Raw genomic sequence first — 25,859 nt, forward strand, 5'->3', positions numbered from 1 at the left:
GGTGAAGCAGGTGAAGCAGGTGAAGCAGGTGAAGCAGGTGAAGCAGGGAGCTGGCTAGCTTTACAGGTGTTTCTTTTTATCACTTCCCTCTCTTTTGAAAGGATTTCAAAACCTTGAACCAGAGGCTTGATATCAGCTCTGATTTCAGCTATTTTAAGCTTCTTAACTTTCCTGCCCTCTTTCTTAGACTCAAAAGCAGGATGCATCTATTGTCGTTTTCCTCAAACCCCCATCAATAAGCCTATTGGTGCATGAGCTATTGAGTGTAAAACACAGAATCTTAGACTCTCCTTAACCTGTAGCGTGGGAACTGTTGAAGGATGAAGTTCTGGGAACTCTTTTAAATAAACTCGCCAGGTAAGACTGATGCAGATATAAGAGAATTTTGCTGCAGTGTAACCTTATTCTGGGTCGTAAAACCTTCACTTTTCAATTTTATTGACCTATAGAATCTAGAAATCAAGTAACATAAAAAAGTTATGAGCCTAAGTATCAGGGTGCTTCTGAAAATGTACTGTAAGCAGTAAGGAACTTGATAACCATTCATCATTGACACTTCTCCTCGAATTCGGTCTTAGGCACGGCAGGCTTTTTTTCCTGTCTGAAATCTGATTTCCATAGACGATCAATAAAAGAATACACTGCCAATATGGTAACCATTTATTATTTGATTTTTACTAAATCCTTGCTCTAAGCAATTGGCATTTGAGACAAATCATTCCTTCATCAGCTATAATAATACTTTATTGCCTTTGTTCTCAAGTATTCATCTCATTTCCGATGCCCTATTGTAGGAAACAGACACAAAACTTGCAAAGTCTAGTATATCACAGTGCAAAATGAGTGGAACATATAAGTGAATGTGATCTGAGGAATGTGCTTCATATTGGCAGTCAGGAACTCGTCTCTAAGAGGGCCCACATTGGTCTGTGAGGAGGCGATTTGTATAAACACTGCAATAGAGAGTAAAGCTTTCAAAAATCATTGATGAACTCCTTTGTTACAATAAAAACAGTGGTTTATCTGAAATCAAGAAAAAGACTTTGAGAAGCGAATTCACATTTCCACAAGAGGACAGTGAGGATGGTGGGGAATAGCATCCTGTCACAGAAGAGCTCTGCACGTCTTGGTGCCTGACTGTCCCTCTCTGCATGGACTTTGAGAGGTTCAGCGAGGTTGCTCAGAGGCCCTCCTCGCCCAGCCTGGACAATCTCCAATAGCCACCCTAGATTTAAGTCCCAACTTAAATCTTTAATTCTGAGTATTAGCTAAATCTGAACAAGTATGGAAGGTTGTGCTATTATCTTAGTTTTCCTGTATTTTATTTTTCTTTATGCAAAATAAATGCCGAGGGCATTTCTTACTTTTCAAATTCAGCTACATTGCTGCATCAGTTTTTTCCAGGTTCTGTAGCAAGAGCTCCCCTGTTCATCGGGCTGCACGCGGAAGCAAGTTTGTACAGGTTTTGTGTGGTTATTATTATTATTTTTTTTTCAGAATAAGCTTGTTAGTGTAGGTAGATGATTTAACATGGGTCTTGGCCACTCCCATTTGCATCTGTCACTGTTCAGGCTGTCGGGTCAAGTCAGCACTGTGCGTTTTCAGTGCCCCTCTGGCTCCCTTCACAGTTTGATTTGCTCAAATTCAGTTTCTCTGCTTTTACAGCTCTAAGGCAGCTCCCCCAAAGTGGTTGCCAAAGATACATGTGACATTCTTCCCTCTTGTGTCCAAGTGTTGTGAAATCCTAAGACAAAGGCTTTCTTTTCTTTGCCTTCTGAGCAGCCTTTCACCTGGCAGACGCTCATTTCTTGCAACAGTGGTGCAGTTTTCCTGTCAGGCAAATCTCACTCAGAGAAGCAACTCACTGTGATGTGGAAGGAGAATGTTATTCTCCTCTCATGATAGAGCCTGCACTTCATTAAAAAAAAGAAAAAAGAAAAAATAATCTTTTTTGGAAAATGTGCAATGAATGTACATAAGGGTGCACAAAGTCACACACACAGGTCTTCTCGTGACTATAAAGACAAGCTGCTTTGCATTTGTAGGCCCTTGCAGACACATCATCGAGTATTCCCTGTTAATTTTATTTGTCATAAAATGTAAAAATGGTTTTGGCATTTGAACATATATATTTTCACGTGGAATACACACACACACACAAACTCACAATTAAAAAGCTTATTCTCCTCATTTATTCTCCTCATAAAATCATTATACGTTAAAATCAGACCTCTTGTGTTCTCTTTTGTTTCCTCTTTTCCTCTTGAAAATGCTTCAGTTTCCAAGTTAAATTCTCAGTGCATCTCAGACTCTTGCAAGAGTAAAAAGTTCCTTATGTGTCAAACGGGGCTGGCAATGTGACTTCCAGAAGATAAGACTCACAGAACAATGCAGTATTAGGCATGGTGTCTGAATGATTTTCATACGGGGGTATAAATGAGATTTTAAAAAGCGATAATTCATTTTAGGTTATCATACATGCGTTGGCATATATGAGTACAATGCCTTCAGCTCCAATTGAGCCAGCCCCTGCTTGGTTCTTGGGTTGTCATTGTATTCCTTCCCCATCTCTACAGTAGTGTCTGCTGAGGTCTTCCTGACCTGCCCCTTAGAAAAATGGTCATATCCTCTAGACATGCCTTTATTAAATGTTACAATATCTCAGTGATTAGGGGTTCTGGGAAGAACTTGAGTGACTAAGCAAGCAGCCTGTAGCACAGGTTGCCAGTTTCCTGCAGGGCTCCTGGATCTTGCCTTGCTTGCTTCTCATGTTTTCACTTCCTGTGCTTCCTCAAACTCGTTCCTGCCCAACACACATGCTTGCTGTCAGCTTTTATGGGGTCAATCTGAACAGCAACTATTCCTGCTGGTTGTGTCTACAGGGCTAGAGTTCAACCATTACAGCTTTATATTAGTTAGTGATCAGATGGATTCTTCTTTCCAATGATATATAGAAAAGATATGTTCCCTGTTCTAATCCTTTCCCATAGCCAGACAGGCTTCTCTTCTCCTGCTTCAATGTGCTTTACCCTATACTATTAACATTTACACATGGTAAAATGTAGTGGAATATAATGGCTTGATATCTCTGCTACTATCCCATCAGATCTTTTTCTGTACCCCAGGATTTGGTTCTTAGGGTACTGCCAGCCACAACAAGGGCTTGTTGGCGTTATGGAAATTTTTATGTATACTTTCAAAAATCTAAGGAGATTGAAAAAAGATTTCTGTATATGGAAAGGCCACGACAGTAAATACAGTCACATTTTTTTTTTAAGTAATGTGCTAAAATATAGAGGCAGTATCTTTTACTAAGTATCAGTACACTGTGGTCCAGAAGCCAGATATTTCCTACCACTGTTCTTATAAATAGTTTTATTTGAGCATAGCCACGACCGCCCATTTATGCTGCTTGTGACTGTTTTCATGGTACAACAGCAGAGGTGAGTAGTTGTGCCAGGGGTTGTACTAGTCTATTTTCTCCTTCGTGTAACCAAATACCAGACATGAAGTAAGTCAAGAGAGGTGGGATTTATCTTGATTGACAGATTGAGACTGCAGTTCATCAAGGCAAGCAGTCATAAGACTGTCCCATGCACTCACTTCCTTCTGAAGGCTCCAACAGACCTCCCCCAAACAGTAACAACTATAGGAGCAGCAGCAGCAGCAGCAGCAGCAGCAAAAGCAGCACTATTTGGGGACCAAGTGACCAAACACAAGCCTGCAGGGGACACTTCACATTCATAGTCTAAAAGTATTTTGTTGCAAAACTGACTTGTTTATGTCTGGCTCTTTACACAAAAATCCTAACTACCTCCATCTTCTACTGATACTTCATCTCTCTACTGGATCCTAAACAGATCCTACCTTATAGGTTACAGCCAGGTAGTCAGGTAACAACTCTAAATTACGTTCACCCTGAAAGGATGAAACATCTTTTCAGACTGCTGTTGCTTGAATGAGGATGTTATTGTTCATGAAATGAGCAAACACAAAGCTAACCTTTAAAATTTCCAGAAGAAAAATTTTTTTTAAAGCAGCCTAGTGAGGGGAATAAACTTAAGATAAAATTTTAACAGTTATTGTAGTCTGATATCTATTCAGACAAATCAGGTCCATTTCTTAGTGGATGCTTTCCTAAGAGCCCAGGTGGTCTGACCACACCCTACTCCTGGATAGATCCAGCCTTGTTGGATTGAAGAAAAATAAGAAAGAACAGATTTTATCCCATTAGATAAACTATTACAAAGACATGGTCATGAATGATTCTGTCAGCTAGGTTTGCAATACAAAGGTAATATTTTTTTTTCCTCAAACTCATTTGTTAAATTGAGGCTCCTAGAACAAAGGCAAAACTCATGAAAATCAAGTGATGGATTGGCTGACAGGTAATGCCACAGCCATTCTACATGGGGTGTATATAACTCCTACAATTTGCAGTGGGGAGGGGAAAGGATTTTTCCACCCTATCAAGCTATTTTATTTTTCCATCTGCACAGATTAAAATACAAGAGTCATCACTGTCAATGAGCAGAGCCCATTACTGCCTTTATCAAATGCAAGGAGGTGTAAATACAAACTGTTAAACAGAAGTGAAAGATCATGACTCACCGTCTGACAGTGAAGCTATTAAACATAATCAAAGGCTCAGAGTGAACTCACGCTGCCTCTCAACACACTACTAAGGAATCCTTTCCACTGTAAAACTAGGACAAGATGTCACAAGATTCAAAACGTTAGAAAAGCTTGGTTTACTCATTTAAAACACCTTCCTGACTTCAAGAGAAGATTTACTTACCATAACATAAACCACATTGCATTTAATCTGGACAGCAGGCTTCTCAAACTGTAAGCACTAATGGATTAAGAGATGATCCTTCGGAATTTTCCCATCTGAAGCCTTAGGACACTCACTGGTCATTAAGAGCTGTAGTCCACTGAGTGGACAGCGGTTTACATAGGCTAACAACAAAGTCCATGTTTGTTGTCTCTTACAAATCCAAAGGCAGTGATTTATTAACAGGAAGTCAGTCGGACCATGACGTAAGACACATGGTTCTATATTAGGAAGTGAAAATCCTGCTCAGGGAATAGGATTGTGCCATACTGAGTGAAAGGAGCAGGTGCCTGGCCATGTACATGCAAGAGAACGGATGCGGCAGTCCCAAAGTTCCGTAAGTGTTAACTGAGAGAACCTACTGATGTTTTGCACAACCATCCTTCAAGACACATGTGCCAAATGATAAATCATTATAAGATGTCTGTCTCCGAAAAGGTTGTGAACCAAAGAGCTTTTGAGGTTAATCACATGAGTTCTATGAAAATCTTAGTCATGACTATTTGAAAGTTGAGTTTGTTTTATTTTTTATTTTTAAATTATTATAATAATTACTATGATTTATTCACTTTATATCCCAGTTGTAGGCCCCTGCTTTATCTCCTACTTGTCCCACCTTCCCTTCTTTCCCCCCTCCTCCTTCCCTAGTCCACTGATAAGAGAATTACTCCTCCCCTACTATCTGATCTCATCAGGACTGTCTGGATCCTCTTGCTCTGTGGCCTACTAAGTCCACCATTCCCAGGGGAAGGTGATCAAAGAGCAGGCAAGCAAGTTCATGTCAGAGACTGCCCCTGCTACGTTTCTAGGAAATCTACATGGGGACTGAGCTGCTTACAGGCTACATCTGAGCAGGGGGTGTAAGTCCTCTCCATGAATGGTCCTTGGTTGATTCATCAGTCTCTGTAGGGTCCTTTGGGCACAGATTTTTTTTTTTTTTTGGCTCTGTTGGTCTCCTTGTGAAGATTCTGTTCCTACAGAATGGGACAAGATCTTCACCAACCCTACATCTGACAGAGGGCTAATATCCAGAATTTATAAAGAACACAGGAAATTAAACACCAACAAACCAAATAATCCAATTAAAAATGGGATACAGAGCTAAACAGAGAATTCTAAACAGAGGAATATCGAATATCGAATCTTTAAGAGAAATACTTAAAGAAATGTTCAGTGTCCTTAGTCATCAGGGAGATGCAAATCAAAACGATTCTGAAAGTCCATCTTACACTCATCAGAATGTCTAAGATCAAAAACTCAAATGACAACACATGATGGAGAGAATGTAGAGAAAAAGGAACCCTCCTCCATTGCTGGTGGGAATGTAAACTTGTACAACCACTTTGGAAATCAGTCTGGCACTTTCTCAGGAAATTGAGAATAGCGCTTCCTCAAGACCCAGCTATTCCACTCCTGGTTAAGATGCTCAACCTTATAACTGGGAAATTTGCTCAACTATATTTATAGTGGCTTTATTTGTAATATCCAGAATCTGGAAACAACCTAGATGTCCCTCAAGTGAGGAATGGATACAGAAATTGTAGTACATTTACACAATGGAATACTATTCAGCTATTAAAAACAAGGAAATCAAGAAATTTGCAGGCAAATGGTAGGAACTAGAAAAAGTTCATTCTGAGTGAGGTAACCCAGAAGCAGAAAGACACACATGGCATATACTCACTTATAAGCAGATATTAGCCATATAATATATGATAAACATACTAAAATCTACAGACCTAAAAAAGCTAAACAACAAGGAGGACCCTAGGGAAGATGCTTAATTTTCATTCAGAAGGGAGAACAGGATAGACACCATAAGTGGTCGAAGAGAGGGAACACAATGGTAACCTACCACAGATGTGCTCTGAAATACTCCAGCCAGCAGGGAATTGAAGCATGCAGAGACTCACAGCCAAACTTTGGGCAAATAGCAGACAGAGTTATGGCAGAAAGGGGAGATTGAACTCGTCTTCTAATGCTGGCCATTAGCCAGCCAAATGAAAATGGTTACAGTTTAACTCTATCTGTATTGTATGCCAGCTCCTTCTACCTAAGTTTCTGTTTATACTCAGCATGGAGCCTGGAATACTGTAATTGCTTAATATGTTTATGAATGACTACAAGAATGATTCTTATGAGCATATGGCTAAAGACACACATGGTATATACTCACTTATAAGTGGATATTAGACATATAAAATAGGATAAACATACTAAAATCTTTACACCTAAATAAGCTAAGCAAGAAGAGGACCCTGGGTAAGATGATCAATCCTCACTCAAAAAGGCAAACAAGATGGATATCAGAAGAGGGAGAAAACAGGGAACAGGACAGGAGCCTACCACAGAGGGCCTCTGAAAGACTCTACTCAGCAGGGTATCAAAACATGCTGAGACTCATAGCCAGACTTTGGGCAGAGTGCAGGAAATCTTATGAAAGAAGGGGGAAACAGAAAGACCTGGAGGGGACAGGATTTCCACAAGGAGAGCAACAGAACCAATATATCTGGGCACAGGGGTGTTTTATGAGACTGATACTCCAAACAAGGACCATTCATGGAGATAACCTAGAACCTCTGCACAGATGTAGCCCATGGCAGCTCACTCTCCAATTGGTTTTCCTAGTAATGGGAACAGGGACTGTCTCTGACATGAACTCAGGGACTGGCTCTTTGATCACCTCCACCTGAGGGAAGGGGGAACAGCCTTGCCAGTCCACAGAGGAAGACAATGAAGCCAGTCCTGATGAGACCTGAGAGACTAGGATCAGATGGAAGGGGAGGAAGACCTCCCCTATCATTGGACTAGGGTAGGGCATAGGAGAAGAAGAGTGAGGGAGGGTAGGGTTGGGAGGGGATGGGGTAGGTGCTACAGCTGGGATACAAAGTGAATCAACTGTAATTAATAAAAATAAAATAATTAAAAGATGCTGTCCTTCCTGAAGAAGCCTAGTTTTGCTGTCAATATTCTCTTTGTTCAGTGGTTCTCAATCTTCCTAATGCTGCTACCCTTCTTCATGTTGTGGTGACCCCCAACCATAAAATTATTTTGTTGTTACTTTATACCTATAATTTTGCTACTATTATGAATTGTAATTTAAGTATCTTATATACAGGATATCTGATATGTGACTCTAAAGGGTCAAGACCCACAGGATCACTGTGCTAGTCCTTTGCCCAGGAAATCTGATCTCACTCCCTTTTCACCAAAACAAAAACAAAACACAAAAACTTCATAAAAGTAAATCTCAAGGTTTGAGATTGTAACATAGTGGTAGCACATTTGCCTAAGATGCTTAAGATTCTCCATCTCTCTCACACACACACACACACACACACACACACACACACACACACACACACGGGCAAATCTCACATGCTAACATTTTATTGGATTTCCGTGTGATCATCTAAGAAATCCAGGCTTTATTGTCTGAGTTCAGTACCTATATCTTTCTCTACCTGTGTTGTATTAAGTTTCTTCTGACATCCTGAATTACACATCACTATATAGTGGCATCTTTGGACCTTCCTTTAACCTCCATGTCTTTTGCTTTATCAGCTTAGGCTAATGCTTTCACCTCTAGTAGTTTGCAGTTCTCAGTGGCCAATTACATTGCAGAAAGGAAGGAGCCTGGTCTCAGAGAGAGTTTCAAGGATGCTCAATTTTGGCTTTGAGACTGTTAACTTTGAGAATTTGCAGTAGGTGTGGTGACAGACTCTTCGCCAATATAATAGTAATATGTGTGTGTGTGTGTGTGAGAGAGAGAGAGAGAGAGTGAAAGAGAGAGATGGAGGGAGGGAGATAAAGAAGAGAAAATGTAAGCACGTGTGAACATACCTAATTCTAGTTTGGTCAAACATTTAACCATCAACTTGAAGTATGATTTCTGATAGTTTTGTGATTATGTTTAATAGTCAGGATCAGAGTTAGAAAGGCATTAGTAAATTATAGAGCTGCAATAAGCAGCCAGCAGTCTACCATTGACACTTCCGTGCTTTTGATTCTTTGTAAGTTAAATTCTGTGGGTTCTCTCTACTCTCTGCAACTCTTGTATAATGAGATCCAGGATGAAATTGTGCAGAACACTATGTCCTCTGGGTTAGACTCATAGAGTATTTGTGTGGATTTATTTTGTGTAAATAGAGAGAGGAAAATAGGAATTAGATGAGTTTCTCGCCATCCTTCCTGGCCTCAGCTGTTTCTGGCCTCCCTTCTCTGCCTGCAATGGCTTCATACAGTTTTCCACACAGTTAGTGGCCTCATTCAGTGGTGTATCTCTTTCACACTGGAGCTCTCTGTATCCCTCACTTTAACTCTCAGACAACTTCTTCTGAAAAATATCTCAACATGAATGGGTTGGGGGTTGTTAAGAATGGTCATGGGCTAAGGCATTTTCTAGCCTAGAGGTTCTTGTATTTTAGTAAGACACAATGCCCAAAGGAAAGAAGTTGCTACTGGCAAGCATTAAGTCCCCAGAAATGGCTTAAAAGGTCGGAAGGCCTAGTAACACCGTTGCATCAGCTCCTAACAGCACCAGAGACTGCCGCTCTTAGAATGCTGTCCCCTTATCGGTGTCAATAAACAAGACATTATGTAGATGTAACCCCACATGCTGGCATTAACAAATGCTGAACTTGTGCTAAAGGGAATGAAGTCAGGACAGTTACTTCTGTATATAGGATGGGGAAGTTCCCAGTGGAAAATGAGGCAGGATGAAAAGGAGAACATGAGAAACACAAAGGATAAACAAATTAACTGTTTAATCTTAATAGCACTATAAGGTATTACTGGCTAGAGAACACATGTGTGTTAAATAATCTCTTCTGAGATCATGGTATACACTCTCATCTACTTGGTCTATGAAATTTGTAGGAAGGGGGGCTACATATATATAACAAACTAAAGGCTGTATTGCAGATGACATTAAAGTTTACAAAATGAACCCTAATGGGAACAGTGTGGCTTAAGTTTATATACAACAAATTATATCAAGATTTCCAAACATGCCTCTGACATTTAAACCAAATTATAATTATTTTTAAGGATTTATTTATTTATTATCCATGCAGCGTTCTGCCTGCATGTATGCCTGCACACCAGAAGAGGGCACCAGACATTACTATAGATGGTTGTGAGCCACCATGTGGTTGCTGGGAATTGAAAGCAGGACCTTCGGAAGAATAGCCAGTGCTCTTAACCTCTGAGCCATCTCTCCAGCACCCCAAATTATTATTAATTGAAGCATGAGACTATTTTTCCATTGCCAAAAATAGTAGAATGAGGACTCTGTGGTCACATTCTTTTAAAGGAAGTCAATCATTAGTTAATTTGTTTCGCAGCAGGGCAATTCAGGTGCAGATGATGAACTTTGGTCTTCCTTTTGTCTTGTTTTCTGAGAACAATAAACGACCCTCTCACAGAACGTGGTGCTGGCCTTTGATTCAGTCATGCGTGCTGTATCACAGAGGTGAGGAAAGGCTGGAAAGGGCTTGTAAGATGATTACACATCACGTAAATCAATGCAGTGTGCTGGCAAATGCATCAACTGCATTGACATTTAGGTTTCTAAACTGGTTTTTGATTTTTGAAATTTAGTACAGATCTCACATTTTTTTTTCAGAATCAAAATGGTTTTATATAATCGTTGGAAAATATGAAAGCTGAAATTTCTTTAAAGTGAAAAATTATTGTAGAGCATGAATTTTATGAATATGCTCTAAGAAAATGAATGGAATGTTTGTGAATGCAGGTTACCAAAAAGGATTTGATGCCTTTTCTAGCTTTGAAATGTTTCATAATTGTCCTTATTATCCATTTCTAACAGGTGTCTGGTCTTCGCTTGATTGTGATAGCAGGTTAAATAATACCACTGGGACAATTATAGGGCTAATAATAAACAATATATAGCACAACAACCATTTTATTTAAAACAATATATAAGGAGGCAGGCTGAGGAAGACACAAGGAGCAAGCCAGTAAGCATCCATTCTCCTGACCTCTGTGTCAGCTGCTGCCTCTAGTTTCCTGCCCTGTTTGTATTTTTGTGCTGATTGCATTTGATGAACAGTAATAAGGAAGGGTAAGCAAAATAAACTCTTTTCTCCCCAGTATGCTTTTGGCCAAAGTGTTTCATCACAACAACAATAATCTCAACTAAGACAACCGAAAACAGAACTATATAGTTGACATGATGAGAATTTTCAAAATGATCAGATAACCTCTGTAAAGTAGCATGGAGCTCTACAGGCAACTTCTTTCTCCCACGGTAGGCCATCTTTCTGCAAAGTTAAAACAGTTTGCCTTACCTCACCCTGTGCCCCACACCCACTGTTGACCCTTGTTACTTTACCCTCTTTTAATGAATGTGAATGGTTTATGTTCTTTTGGCTCTTCTTAACCTCTGTCTTTGGTTTTCACTCCTTTCACTCCATCAAAGGGTGTCACGAGATAATACTTCACATCTGGTTGGATCCAGCTTTTTTTTGTTTGTTTGTTTCCTAGATGAAAACGAACTTGTCTAGCTTTGTTCCTCATATCACACAACTTTTACCTACATTACAATTTACTCCATGCTCGCCGGTGGGAGATAACTAATTTATAATTGTGAAGGAATGAGTTTTCACATCACAGCGGATAAAGAATACCCTTAAAACAAATATTGGCAGGTACAAGCATTTAATTAGAAAACAAGAGTTTAAAACTACCCATTAATGGAGCATGGGTAATTTATCATGTTTATACAGTGAGAAGTAAAATCCCTAGCCCAGCCACCATTAACTATCAGTAGTCCCTTAAGAAGACATGGGGTCCCATGAGCCCTTTCCCCTTCTATGATGAAGTATTGGTGGGATCCGTCCTGTATAAGTCATTTGTAGGTAACTTTGGCTGCAATAATTGAAGAACCTTCCACTCATGTTCATGCAGGCATCTCCATTTAACTTACCCTCACAAATGGCACGGGAGTAGGAAGAAGACCAGTTGGAAAGAAGAGGTTCAGGAGAAGATGAAAGGAACACAGAATGGGAGGAATGGAGACTCATTATATACAGGTGAGAAACTATCAAAGAATAAAAATTGGATAAATGTAAAAACTAAAAATCTTGTCTTCACTGATATAATGAGTCCTAGATTGAAGGTGAAAAGGCAGAGGTACAGAAGAGCATTGGCAAATTAAGCTGCTGTGGTAGAATATTCTAGAGTCATTCAGATTCATTTGTCTATTTTTTTTTAGATGTACTTAGGAGAGAGATCATGCTCACCTCAGTAAAGACAAATAAACACTCTGCTTTATACCATTAATTTTTGTGGCATGTCATTTCCCAGATCCTATTAGATGACTTCGTTTAGCCCCAATAAGTTTCTAAGTAGCTTTAATACAGTAATCAGTTAAATACTTCTGTTGCCAACATTATAATAGCTAGATAACACTAATCCATCATTGTAATCAAATTTTTGGCTCCTAGTTTGATCAAAAAATAACATTCTTCCAAAACCTTATTTCTGCAACAGATAAGCTTCAAGGCACAATGATATTGCTAAGGTTTGGATGAATGTCTCCCCAATGTCTGAGCATCAATTCTTGGTCTCCAGGGTGTGTTAATAAAAGGCAATGGAGCCTTAGGAAAGTACAGCTTAAAGGAAGTCTTTAGGCCATTAAGGACATGACCTCAATGGAGACTGGAATTCATTCTCTATCTTTGCCTACTGAGTGATGGAGTGGGTGGTTTACTTCTGGCATTTATCTACTATGATGTATTGTCTCTATAGAGTCTCCGTTCATATTTGCCAGCTAGGCATGGATTGGAGCTGCCTAAACACTCCTCTAAAAATTATTTTCTTGGTTAATTATTTCAGATAATATAGCAAACAGATTTCTAGTTTGATCCATAAAAAAAAAAGGTATTTAATATTGATTTACCGAGGTTGGAGTCTAGAAAGAGTAGAACGGCCTGTCCAGGCAGGGAGAACCCTTTACCACTGCCACTGAGACCAGCAGGGCGTGGTAACATGTTAGTCTGTTTGCACTCTTTCTGGAGAGCTCTGTGTCAGTGTTTCCCCAGACCATTCTCACTACATCACCACCCACCTTGGTATATAGCTTTTGGACTTTTCCTACCATAGTGCAACTCGTTTAAGGACATATAAGCCTAGCACTTAACAGATCCATGTACACACTTGTTGAAAAAATGAATCAAATTTATTTGAATATGAGTGACTGCAAGTTATCCAAAACCTGACTTACATTGATACTACTAATAAAATAAATGTATTGATTCAAGGAGAAAGGCTTGTCTCTGCTACCGAACTGTACCATTAAACAACCACATTTTCTTTCCTTTTTTTTTCCTTTGCCTCTATACTCCACCTTTGTACTATCATTTCACCCATGTACAAAGAGGTCCATATCTATGACAATGAGAGCTAAGCAAGCACAATGCCAACTACATCCTCAAGAAAGCAGGGAAGCTTCTTTTCAAATCGTGTGCTCTGTTCTTATTGCTTTTCCTGGGGCATGCTTTGACCCTTGAATCAAAGGGCAGGAGGGAGACCCACCCAGAGATCAACAGAATCATCCTGTTTATCAGATGAGGTGGTAATAGAGGTCGAGATTCCATGAGAGTAGACACCAAGAGAATAAGGTGTGACTCGTTCTGTAGCAGGGTTGAGGTTTCTGCTTGGAAACCGGATTATGATAACCACATGGACAAAAACTAAAGCATGTTCCAGTGAGCTATTCGTGGAAATGGAAATATTTGCTAATTTATATTAATAACATTTTATGTTTGACCACTTATTTAAAGATGACTCTTATTTGTTCCTTTGCCAATATCCAAAGGACTATTTAAGAAGAAATCTATTCATGCGACCATTTCTGTAATACATTTACACAGTATCTAAAATTAATAAGGCTGTTCTTTATCATCCTGTAATAATAGCATTTTACTTGTCACATTTGATTTGAATAAAAAAATTAGAGTTGGTTTATTTTTCAGTATCATTTTGGATCCAAGTCAAAAATAACAACCTATCGAAGCACATCACATAATGTGATGTGGTGGCTTTCCTGGTGACCAGGGGGCGGTATGTACTAATATTCCTACAGATAAATAGGCCAACAAACTCTGAAAATCTGGACTTGCCTCCTATAGCATATGCTTCACTGTTTGCCAGAGAGTCAAAAAGCTGTAGGCACCATCTAGCCTCACTCTCTTGAAAGTGGGCTTTCTCACTCTCTTGGGGGAGCTGTTAAGTGCCTTCCTTTTGTCCCAATCTGAGCTGGACCCAATGTACAGCTTTATCAGTTCAGACTGTAAAAAAAGCTTTAGTAAAATAGGCTGCCTCACTAACTCCTTCATTCTACAAATACAGATAGTGTCCAACTGATGAGGGTTCAACATAGAATTCCTCAACTATATAATAGCACACAATTTGTATCCATTTAGTAGAAACCATGTTTTTTGTTTTTTTGTTTTTTTTTATGTTGACATTCTCCTGAAATGGAAATATGCGATATGAGAGTTAGGTACATGGACAAGAAGGTGGGCACCTGATTCTTCATGCTGTGCTCCACTGTAATCTGTGAGGGTAAATGGCCACGTGTATTGAATACCTTTTAGATTTATGGCGTGATGGGTTCAACTTATGGTGGAGCTATTTGGGTGGAACCCAATTGCAAGTTGAAAGTATCTGTACTTATTGATCTCCTACAGGCTAATCTTCAGAATTATGGGAAGTCTGTAGTCTAGAGAAATGGAGGCTGCAAAATGAAAACAAGTATATTTTAGAGATGAGCACTATGAGAAGATAAATCAATGTAACTTTAAAAAAATGTAACAAGATGAATTCTAAATGCAGAGAAGATATGTAGGTGACAAGAATACAGGTGCTTTCCTATACTTTTTAAAATGTAGGTGAGAGTGCATGGTTCCATAGTTCTTTGCATAGCAGGCCCCAAGAAAAGTCCTTGATCTTGGAACTGCAGACAAATGCCTTTTGATTCTTCAGTCACTTTGCCCCCTGCCCTCCTTTGACTTAAGTAAGTTACTACATTTTGTGAGTATCTTTGGGATCTTTCTTGCTGTAGATTAATCCTGAAAGTTTGGGAGCCTTTTGGGAATTGTAATTCAGAAATGACTGTTGCTGGGAGAAAGTTAAAAATCAACAATTCTATTAAAAACATCTCCTTATTTCACAGAGTATGGGTTAGAAACATGGGTAATTTATCCTGCTCTATGCAGTCTGTTGTTATTGGCTTAGAAGTTGAAAGGATATATCTCTTCTTGAGCAAGAAGGGTATGAGTTTGGAATCTGGACTGAAGTTAACCTCTGTGAAATTGAAAAGTACAGTAGAATAGCATAGGGAGAGAGAACACTTCAAGTCTGGTCATAAGGGAAAAACTATTCATGCTGCTGTCTTTATAGTTGTACATTTCAATCCAGAACTATCCTGGGAAACTTGGAAAGATACTGTGTGTCAGCAAACAGAAGATTTCAAAAATACATGAAGTTTAAAATTCAGTTGTTTCTTGCTTTCAGATACAGACAACAGTTAGCCCCACAATGGAAATCATATAACCCAGCCAATAGAAACTGTGTAGTCAGTTCTTTGGAAAGGCTAAGAAATCTTAGGAGTTACTTGACATCTGAGATGAAGGTTGGCTGTGGTCTGAGTAGCACACTCAACAACTTCTGTGTTTGTGTTTCCCTGTGCATACAGTCCATACAGAACATACTACTCTAGTGGTGTTTGAGATCAAAAGAGGGACAAATATAAAAAGAATGTGGCTGCGGTGACCTCTAAAAACTGTGTCTGCTGTTCACTGGCAGTAAGATCACTTCAATAAAAGCTGAAGTTGTAACTGCTTCTGCTTCCCGGGTCTTTGCAAAACTGGCTACACCCTCTCATTGTGTTTGCCATGAAGACTAACCTCACTTCATTTTAAAAATGAACTTGATCTTTCATTTAATTAATTCAAGTATTTTACTCATCGACCCACTCCATAGATAGCTGCACAATGACATTTAGCCAAAAGATTCTCTGTTAATTAGAACTGCTGCCTCTCCAACTTGTGATACTCCCAAAAACTTCAATGAATTTTTTTTTCTTGTCTTCTGTGCTGTCTTGTGAATTATTGATGAATTCTTGCATGCCTTTCCCCAGGCCCCTCTCAGTGTCTGCCACTTTAGAACCCCATTGCAGAACTGGGAGGCTGCTGCTGTGGTCCTCACACAGTTGTCTGTCATAGCCCTTCTTCCCCTTAGGAGGTTGTCACAGTCACTTCTCTATTCTATAAGACACCATGACCAAGGCAACCTAGAAAAACGTTCACTGGGGCTCACAGCTTCAAGGGCTCACAGTTCATGATCACCACGGAGGGGAGCATGGTAGTAGGTAGGTAGGCACGGCACTTGAGCAGTTGCCCTAGTTGAGAGCTTTACATCTGAGTCCATAGGCAGGAGGAAAAGAGGGATAGAGGAAGGAGGGAAGGACAAAGAGAGAGAGAGAGAGAGAGAGAGAGAGAGAGAGAGAGAGAGGGCAGGAGGGAAAGGGAGACAGAGAGAAAAACATAGGCTTTGGAAGCCTTAAAGCCCATTTCTAGTAACATACCTCCTCCAACAAAGCTTCCTAATCCCGTGATTCTAAACGTGTGAGTCATGACCCTGTTGGAGGTCGAACGACCCATTCACAGGAGTAGCTTAAGACCATCAGAAAACACAGATATTTACATGACAAGTCATAGTAGCAGCAAAATGACAGTTATGAAGTAGCAATGAAAATAATCTTATGATTGGGGTCACCACAACATGAACAGCTGTATTAAAGGGTCGCAGCATTAGGAAAGTTGAGAACCACCAGCAAGGACCTGATCCTTCCCAAACAGTTCCACAAACTTGGAGCCAGACATTCTAATGCACGAGCCCTTGGGGGCCATTCTTATTTAAACTATTCACAGGAAGAGTAGGGGAAATGTAAGCTTTCACCATCTGGAAAATTTTAGCACATGATTTTTAGGTGTTGTAATCATGAAGCATTTATGTGTTGTCTATTGGGTCTAGTAAAGACATTTAGTATAACGTAAATACGTCCATATTTAAATTTCCCTCCTGCAACACCTGCCCAGTGGGGTTTTTTTTCTGTCCTACACCAGGAACCCCATAGATGAGTTAAATCTAAGTTACCACAGCCACCATTAGATTGCACTAGCAGAAAATATCAGTTTCGTGTTCATCTCACAAGACACGGCTAATGTCTCCTCTTCCTTGGATTCCTGAGGAATACATCATAGAAATAGTCTGTCAGAGAACCCTGTAGACATTCTCTTACAGGACCTTCCATACACAGGCTCATTTCACTTCTTCCGACGCAGCTCTTCAAATATCTTAAGACAGCCCAGTAGCGGGCCTTCTACTCTCCAGGTGGAGCGTTACTAACCCTTGAAGTTCTTCCTTAGCTGAAGTGGCTGTGAGCTCTCTGACATTTAGGTTGTTGTTCTTCTAAGCACATTCCAATTTATCTGTATCTTTTTTCAAACTGTAAGATCCAGGGTTACAACAGCACATAGCCCTTCCCTGCTCGCACTCACCCTCTGGTCTGTTTCCTCTGAATATGCACATTCGACCAGCTATGAATTCGCTGAATATCATTTCAGAGACCAAACTTTGCAGTAAAACCATCTGAGTTTGATTCGCAATTCTTTATTTCACTGATATGACTCAGGAAATACAAGCGATGCCATTTGGCCACTGTTTCCTTATCTATTTAACAGACATTAAACAACACCAGCTTGTATATCAGGTAGAGAACCCAGCAGCATGCCTGGCACAGAGCACATACACGTGAAGGGAAGAGCTTTTGTCCCCATATCTTCCCTTGCCTGTTAAAAACTGACTTTGTGAGGACAGCTAAATCTAAAGAGGAAACTAACATTTGTATTTTTTTTTATCTCTGTTTTATGGAAGCAGTTTCAACAAAGGAAAAAAAAAACAGCCATCATTAATTGCTTCTGGAAAAAGAATTTATTACAATGAGTTCGCTGGATGAATTCTGTGGATTTCTAACATCTGGGCTTTATTCTAGCTGAGTCCCTACAATCTTTTGAATTTATGAATCCATCTCAACAGCAGTCTAATTCTGCCTGAGTGATGGAGCTTATTACATCGCTGGCCTTGCACTTTTCAGGCAACACGAGCCTGCTCCAACCCACTCTGATTTTGTGCCCCAAATGCATCTGAAGGAGTCAGATGTGTACTGCGGTGCTGACAAGATGTGGAGGAGCATCTTAAGCTGCTGTGTCACACAGCCACGTGCCTTCGATCCCATTGGCATGTTGTTCGTGTCTTGAGTGACCTGGAAGCTTTGTTATACATGAAGACACACGTCAGTTCCTTAAATTAAGTGCTAACAACTTTGTGTGAGTGTGTGTGTGTGTGTGTGTGTGCGTGTGTGTGTGTTGAGTTTCCTTTTTGAGCACTTCAAGAGCTTTATTTACATAGACAAATGTATATGAAGCCAGTTGTGAGTGTTTATTCAGTAGTTTTTTTGGCTGAGACACATTTTCACCTTTTCCATCCTTTGGTCTCTAAGTCAAGGAAATAATGCGTGCAAATGTGAAAAATGTCTATGCAATGTTGAGTATGGGCTTTGAATTAGCACCTGTTAGTTCTCTATCTTCTCTTCTCCTATTCTTCTTCGTCTTTGTATGTACTAGGGGACCATTGGCAAGTCCTTTAATCACCCTGTCTCTCATTTTTCTTTTGGCGTGCGTGTGTGTGTGCGCACTTGTATGCGTGTGTGCATGTATGTGCATGCTCCTGTGTTTGTGCATGCATACACATAGAGGCTAGAAGACATGGAGTATCCTGCTCTACCACGCTCCCCCTTATTCCCTTGAGACAGGGTCTCACCGTTAGACTGGAGCTAGGAAGGTGGCCAACAAACATCAGTACTACTTTGTGTCTGCCTTCACAGAGTGGAGGCGACAAGCACATTCAGCCACATGCCCACTTGTGCATGATTGCTGTGTTCTGAACTCAGGTTCTAACAGGTGTTCAGCAAGTGTCCTTACCTACTTATCCACTGAATTATCATTCCGCTAACTCTTTTTCCATACCTTTCCAAATGGATAGTTAAAGACTAAATATGACAATATGTCTAAGACACTTTGGACACACTTTAATGTAATATCATATATTATTTATTTTTATATCTTTAACTGCTTTTCCATTCCTAACTGATATATACATATATGTATATATCTATACATTTCTCTGTATATGTATACACCAATACCTTTTCCTAAATGTGTGTAAAAAATGTATATGAAAGATATGTTTGCTTATTTTTGCACAACGTGCTTTGAGCCTTTTGGAAATGTTTCTCAAATACATGTTGTGCACCAAACATCAGCAGCCCCTGCTATGGCGGCTAGGAAAAAGGAAAGGAACAGATTGGAGTTCGCTACTCTCATTGCTCTTTCTCCGTGGCCGGCCCATTGAGATGTTCAGCTGCTGTAGGAGCAGGAGGACTCTAAAGAGTCTACTGGAATTTCATCTTGCCAAATACTGGAGTTAGCAGAGACCCAGGAAACATATTAAAAAGGCATGACTCTCAGATTTATTGGGAAGTCCAAAGTAATAAAAAAGCAAAATTTGATATAACCAGGGGCTTTCACACTGTCATTTTTCACCTTTGCCATATTCTCTGTAGCTGGTCTCAGCTATTTCTCAGCATGTTTTTGGAAATTGGAAGAGGGATTGAATGCCTTACTTGAGCATGATTTCACTTGGCTCAGCCTGATTTATACTTAAGATTGTATTCCTTCCTCCAGAGACAGTTGGGATATTGTTGGAGTGATTGTTTAAAAATATAAAGCCATGCACAAATCCAGTTACTTGAATGGAGTGAGATGCTGACAGCCTGAGCAAAGTGGAAAGGGAAATAAAATACTGAACGTGTTAAAAATGAGAGAGAGGCAGAAAAATGACAATCATGGATGGAGTATTTGAAGAAAACTAGAAATCAAACAAAGATGGATCACATCCAGAGAAGATGTGATTAAAAAAAGCCAGCTGACTTTGAGCATGTCTTTTCTCCTCCATTTTACATCATCTCTTTGATTTAACAGACAAGCAATCCAGGAATGATCTTGGAGAAATAGATGGCTGGAATGTTACAAAGTTATTTTAAAAGAGAACTGCTCATAATTTATTCTGTTCTTTATCATCCATATCTGAGAGCTTTGAAAACATGACCACATAGCTACCGGAGTGTTCTCTACATCTTTGTGTGCCTCAGATAAAATGGGTTATGCTCCAGATTTCTTGGTCAAAGAATAAATGATGTTTGAAACTCTTCCTCTCTTCATATTTTGCTGTCTGAGGAAATGTTCCCAGGAATTCAGGCCATGTTCAGAGCAGCTGAAAATCTGATCTGGCCTTAGAGCAACCAGAACTGGAAAGAAGTTACTTTAACCTCAGTAATTTTTGAAGTTACAGTAGCGGCCGCAAGGAACAAACTTATAAACTGGAAGGAAATGAGATCAAAGACCACCACTGTTTTGTTTTGTTTGTGTTTTGTTTTTTAAGGAACTTTACATCATGGTTAAGATGAAGAGTCACTGGACCAGCATATGTTTACTTTCTTATTAATTTGCTCCAAAATTCTGACTAAGGAAGCATCCTCTAGAACAATGCCTGGTCTGGATTTTCTGAATCTTTATAGCAACTGACATTTCATGAACTATAAACATGACTCCTAGATGTCAAGAAACTCTTTAGTTCAGTTGTCTGCCTTTGTAGCAGGGGAGGGGGACGTGCTGCTTGGAGACTGAACAGCCTTGGATCCTCTCTGTGATTCATTCTGTGTCCTTCAGTTTATGCTGCCCAACTCTTACTCTCCTGAACTTAGAAGCTAAGTAATGTTAGTCAAAGTCAAAGCATGGCCAAGTGCCTGCTACACTCAGCTGAATTTAGTTCAATAACATCAGATCTCCAGGGCTATCATCTATTACCCAGATAATATATATCATATCTTCATCCAGAGATTTTTCGACCACCGGAGACGTGATGAAGCATCTCGAGCAGCTCATTTGTGGAAGCCCGAGCCAAATATTGATGTCCTTGAGGAATGAGTCTCATGGCAAGTAAATTCAAAGTTAAGACGAGGGATTGAGTTCTCCTAGGAGTGGTACCAGCACCTCTGTACACTTGATAACGTATCTGAACCCTGTCTGTGCCTCCCCACCTGCCATGTGAGATGAGGATGATGTGTCCAAAATATTTGTTAAGCAATCAAACTGTATTCTCTGCTTTAAAAGAGTCATAGACTACTTGAATAAGGAATGCAGGAGAGGTGACTTTAAGGGACCAGGCAGCCTGCAAGAGGATCATCTCAGTTCTATCTACATGAGTGAATATGAAGATACCATAAGATCCCCTCCTGTTGCTTTCTCTTGACATCCCTCATTATAATAAAAATTGAGGACCCAGCACACCTTGGGGACTGCACATGTCCAGAGAGAGGTAATCTAAGAGTCATCCACTGAGTTCTTTCCAGAGACAACTCCTGATCCCCTTACTAAGAAGATGATGCAGTCAGCGCTGATGAGACCTCATAGGCTAGGTTCAGATAGAAGGGGAGGAGGTCCTCCACTACAGTCATCTAGGGAAGGGGCACAGGGGGAGAAGAGGGAGGGAGGGTGAGACTGGGAGGAGACGAGGGAGGGCTACAGCCAGGATACAAACAGAATAAATTTAAATAAATAAATAAGGAAGAAAGGAAGGAAGGAAGGAAGGAAGGAAGGAAGGAAGGAAGGAAGGAAGGAAAAGAAAAAAAAGAACAAAATCGAGGACTGTACTTATGCTCTGTCAGCTCTCCTCAACTTTTCTCTTCAGGTCACAGGTAAATCCCCAAGATAGATGCTGCATATTCTTTTCTGACTAGCTGTGAAAAAAAATTCTTTACCTCACTTCCCTCAAGTGTGAAAATCAAACACAAACAGTGTCTATCACACAACATGTGAAGATTAAAACGATCACAACTAAAGAGCTTTGCACCAGCCTGACAGATACACAGCCGAAAGGTGTTCACCATTGCAGTATAACTCCAAAGCCTTAAAAAGAATGTCCCCTGTTCTTTTCCCTTCCATTGCATTATTTTGATAGTTAATCTTGATGATAAATAGGACTGGAGAGAGGAATGCCTTGGAGATTAATGGAGCACACTCAGAAGTCCGTGAGCCTGTTTTAGAGATTATCAGATCAGGAGAGCCTTACTTAATGTTGTAATCCATGGATAGAGTCAGACTTCAGGTAGACTATTGGGAGGAGAAGAAACTGTAGAAGGTTGGTAGCAGAAGTGACTCTCTCTCTCTCTCTCTCTGTGTGTGTGTGTGTGTGTGTGTGTGTGTGTGTCTGTATCATTTTGAAGGGTGTATCTTTCTTGGCCCCTTCCTATCACCCCTGCTCCACGTACTGTCTACCATGAGATGAACATATTTGCTCTGACATGTGCTGCGTTCTGTGTGCTGTTCTGCACCACCACGACCCGAAACAGCAGAGTCAGGTGACCCTGAACTGAAATCTCTAAAACCACAACTCTCCCCTCTGACGGATTTTCTCCATTATTTCATGACAGGGATGGCCACTATAACACAGTTACCATCGATACAGGCATATGATAGGTTATCCATACATGCCAGCAAAGTACCAGCACCACACATATGAGTCCCTACTCCTCTGAAGATGTTTGTTTCCCCTACACAGAGTTATTCCACTCAGCAGTTTCACATACCTGCATTCCTCCCTTATTTGGTAATGAGTTTACCACCAAATTAACCAAGACTTTACTTCTATGCAGACACTGTTAGGATTCAGCTATGAAAGCAGTTTTCATCCACTAGCTTAATTCCAGGTGAAGTTAGGTATTTGCCAATGGTCTGTCATACAGGATGTTGGTTCCATCACTATGGTAGAAGCTCACCAGGACCTAATTCTGGCCATCTGCTAACATTTTAAAGATGTGAGTCTCTGAAGCAAGCACCATGAATCTAAATAGGTTCAACTCCTAATTTGTCAGTACCGCTCACAACTCATTGTATTTTTAATGTAGTGCCTCAAAATGAGAAAAATTTGATGGAAAGACTTACCGTAATATTTTACAATACAAATAAAGCTCATCCACATGTCCAATTTATAATTTTATGCCAGTTAATACATTCTAATTTTGGCTGCATTGGTTGTATGGACGGAATTTACAGAAATATTCAGATCGTAAAACATCTGCTCCAATTAAAGGAATTTCAAATTTGTTTTATCACAACAGTGTCAGTCTTGACACTGAGCTCAGAGTTTTGGTTCTTGGCCGTATTCACAGAGAGATGCAATGGAAGTTGCAACATTGTATACAAAATGTTGCCTTTTCTAAGGGAGGTCTCACAGAAGTGTTTTACCAAATCACTATAGATCAAAAGCAAAGTGAAAGTTTGTCTGATTAAACTGAAGGGCTGAGGAAAAGACAGAGTTAAAATCCTGGAGAAAGACAATGGATCCTTGGGACAAATCCCACTACACAGAGAACCATCAAGTACCCACTGCCCTGAGCTGAGGAGATTTGTCCACAATCCAGTCTATCAGCAGGAAACAAGATGGGCAGTGAAAAAGAGTCATTCTTTGTGGAAAGCCTCTGATTTAAAGATAATGTAGTGTAGGTGGGAGGCGGGTGAAGTGAAAACTGATTTTCTTTTAATGCATGTATTAATAGCATGCTGAAAGAGTGCTAGAAAGTAATCACACAACCTCAGCCATTCTGAGTGAAAAGATACCTGGACAAGATAGAGTGGTGATGCTCCGAAATAAATGACGCTGAAAGCACAACTTCACTTGAAACGGCAGTAACAAGGCCGACATAAAAAGAGTCCATTGTCTTTTTATGGATAGAGTTGTTTAAGCACAGGGAAGACGGAAGTTCAGCTGAATCGCCTTGGATGTTAGGGAGAGCTTCTGTAAACCAGGTGAGCAGAGACACAGAGTACGGCACATAGAACACATATTCAATACCTATCCCAGAAAAGAAACAAAGTGGAAATCTATTAACTACTGACTATGCATTGGTTTTTGGAACGTGTTTTATCATTTTACAAGAAAGAAAGAAAAAGAAAGAAAGAAAGAAAGAAAGAAAGAAAGAAAGAAAGAAAGAGAGAGAGAAAAAACTAAATTCCAGAGAGTGAAACTATTTCTTAGTAACGCCATCAGTAAGTGGACAGCTGAAATTATAATCGAAAGTTGATTAGAGGGCCAGCCTTCTTATCTCAACCACTAAAGTGTTAAGGCGGGTTTACTGGATTCATGTGTACCGGGTTCAAGTCCCCATCATACAGCTTTCTAGATCAAGTGAGCTGCATGGCCTCTTACAACTAAGTTTCTCACGTAGAGAAAGAGGATGCTGTTGACACTACTTTCGTAGACTCATCATTACACTAACTGCAGTGCGAAGATTGGAAAGCACTTTGCACAGACTGTGTGGTATGCTAAATAATAAACATTAGTTATTAGTATCTGTAACAGTTCATGGCTCTGACTGTGTATTCTGATTTCATGCTGACAAAAACATGCATTTTTCTTTCCAAAATCCTTTTAAAATACTAAGCTTTGTTTTTATGACTTGTTAAATAATAACCATTATGCTTACCATCAGTGGCTGGAGAGACAAGAAGGGAGGTGCTACTGTGTGATGAACTTTGAGGTGTCTGGAGACAGGTGACCAGCTTTAATCTAAATTTAATCAGATATAGCCTTTATTTAGCGTTTAATCAGTATAGCCTTTGACAAACACAAACTACATAGCATTTTTATGGAAGAATATGATACTAAGAATTGAACCCAGAGCCTTAGTAGGTGCGAGGCAGGGGCTTGACCATAGACTACCTTCCCATCTTAAGCCAGTTAGTGTCCTCAGGACTACACCTGCATTGCAAGAGAGTTTCTAATAATATCTCCTTTTCAGAGAGGATAAGGCTTGAAAGTATTTTGTAAACTGTAAGGCACTGTACAAATATTAGTTATCATGTTAACACCGTAAGATGATTTGAGAAAGGCAAAGGAGCAACACATTGCTGGCGAAGTTTGAAGAGCTTTCTAATTCGAGAGTTGTTGCAGACACCATTAAGAATTGAGACACACAGTACTAAATTTAGTTTAAAACAAACAAGAAAATGTAACGTTATTCAGCCTTAAAAAGAACCGTAGCCAGCTGTGTGTGAGCAAAGGACTCTGAGAACCTGGAGAGTCATAGTGTGGATGAGTGACCCAGCGGTTACAGTCAGTCAGAAAACAGGTAGGAGCTTCACAATGTCAGGCAGTGTTGAAAAGGGAGCTTCTATTTTTGAGCTTGGATAAAGAGACAATGGCTGCTTTGTTTCTTTTGAGACAATGCCTGTGGAGCACCCTTCTGGGAATTGCAGGTCAGCAAGGGGGGGGGGCACAGTACGTTATCCGACAGACACACACACACACACACACACACACACACACACACACACAGACACACACACACTACTGCAGGTTCCACCTCTGAAGCAGGAATGAGTGTAATTGGAGGAGGAATGTCTGCAGAGCACCACATTTGCAGCTTTGTGGGTCAACAAAATGTCCCTCAGCTATTTTTGTCCTTGTGTCTTGGGGTTTGGGACACACCACCTCTGCACATTATTTACCTTAGTATTCACACACATGGAAAGGAACCAGACATCTTAACAGCAAATAGAGAAGAAAGGCTGGAAGAATGCAGTGATGAGGAAAAGTCACTTTGAAAATACTTGCTTTTACTTTTTTATTGTTTTGAGATAGAATTTCTGTATGTGGTCTAGGCTGGCCTCAGATTCACCTCAGCTTCCTCTTTGCCTCAGCCTCCCCAGTACTGAGTTTATAGCCAGGCACTGCCACATGTGGCTGATGATAAAACCTGACATGGCAATCTGTTACAGAATGAAGCAAGATTTCATCCATTAAAGATTTAAAG

The 25,859-nt window shown here is 40.0% G+C and overlaps 1 protein-coding gene across 10 annotated transcripts in view; it reads right to left on the reverse strand.

Annotated features, from left to right (window-relative positions):
• Positions 1 to 25,859, reverse strand: part of B3galt1 (beta-1,3-galactosyltransferase 1) — a 561,105-nt gene that overhangs the window by 100,659 nt on the left and 434,587 nt on the right. For 3 of the 10 annotated variants that reach the window (XM_055600192.1, XM_055600198.1, XM_055600188.1), the window contains exon 1: positions 4,799 to 4,968. The exons of 5 other annotated variants lie outside the window; for them this stretch is intronic. The gene's annotated coding sequence lies outside the window, so the exon portion shown is untranslated. Of the gene's footprint in view, positions 1 to 4,798; positions 4,969 to 6,692; positions 6,751 to 24,530; positions 24,614 to 25,859 lie in introns of those variants that run through there. 2 more of the 10 variants (XM_055600191.1, XM_055600194.1) reach the window with 2 other exon arrangements.

The sequence above is a fragment of the Psammomys obesus genome, unplaced genomic scaffold (genome assembly GCF_907164565.1).
Source record: "Psammomys obesus unplaced genomic scaffold, mPsaObe1.curated_primary_1811, whole genome shotgun sequence".
In the NCBI taxonomy this organism is placed as follows: Eukaryota; Metazoa; Chordata; class Mammalia; order Rodentia; family Muridae; genus Psammomys; species Psammomys obesus.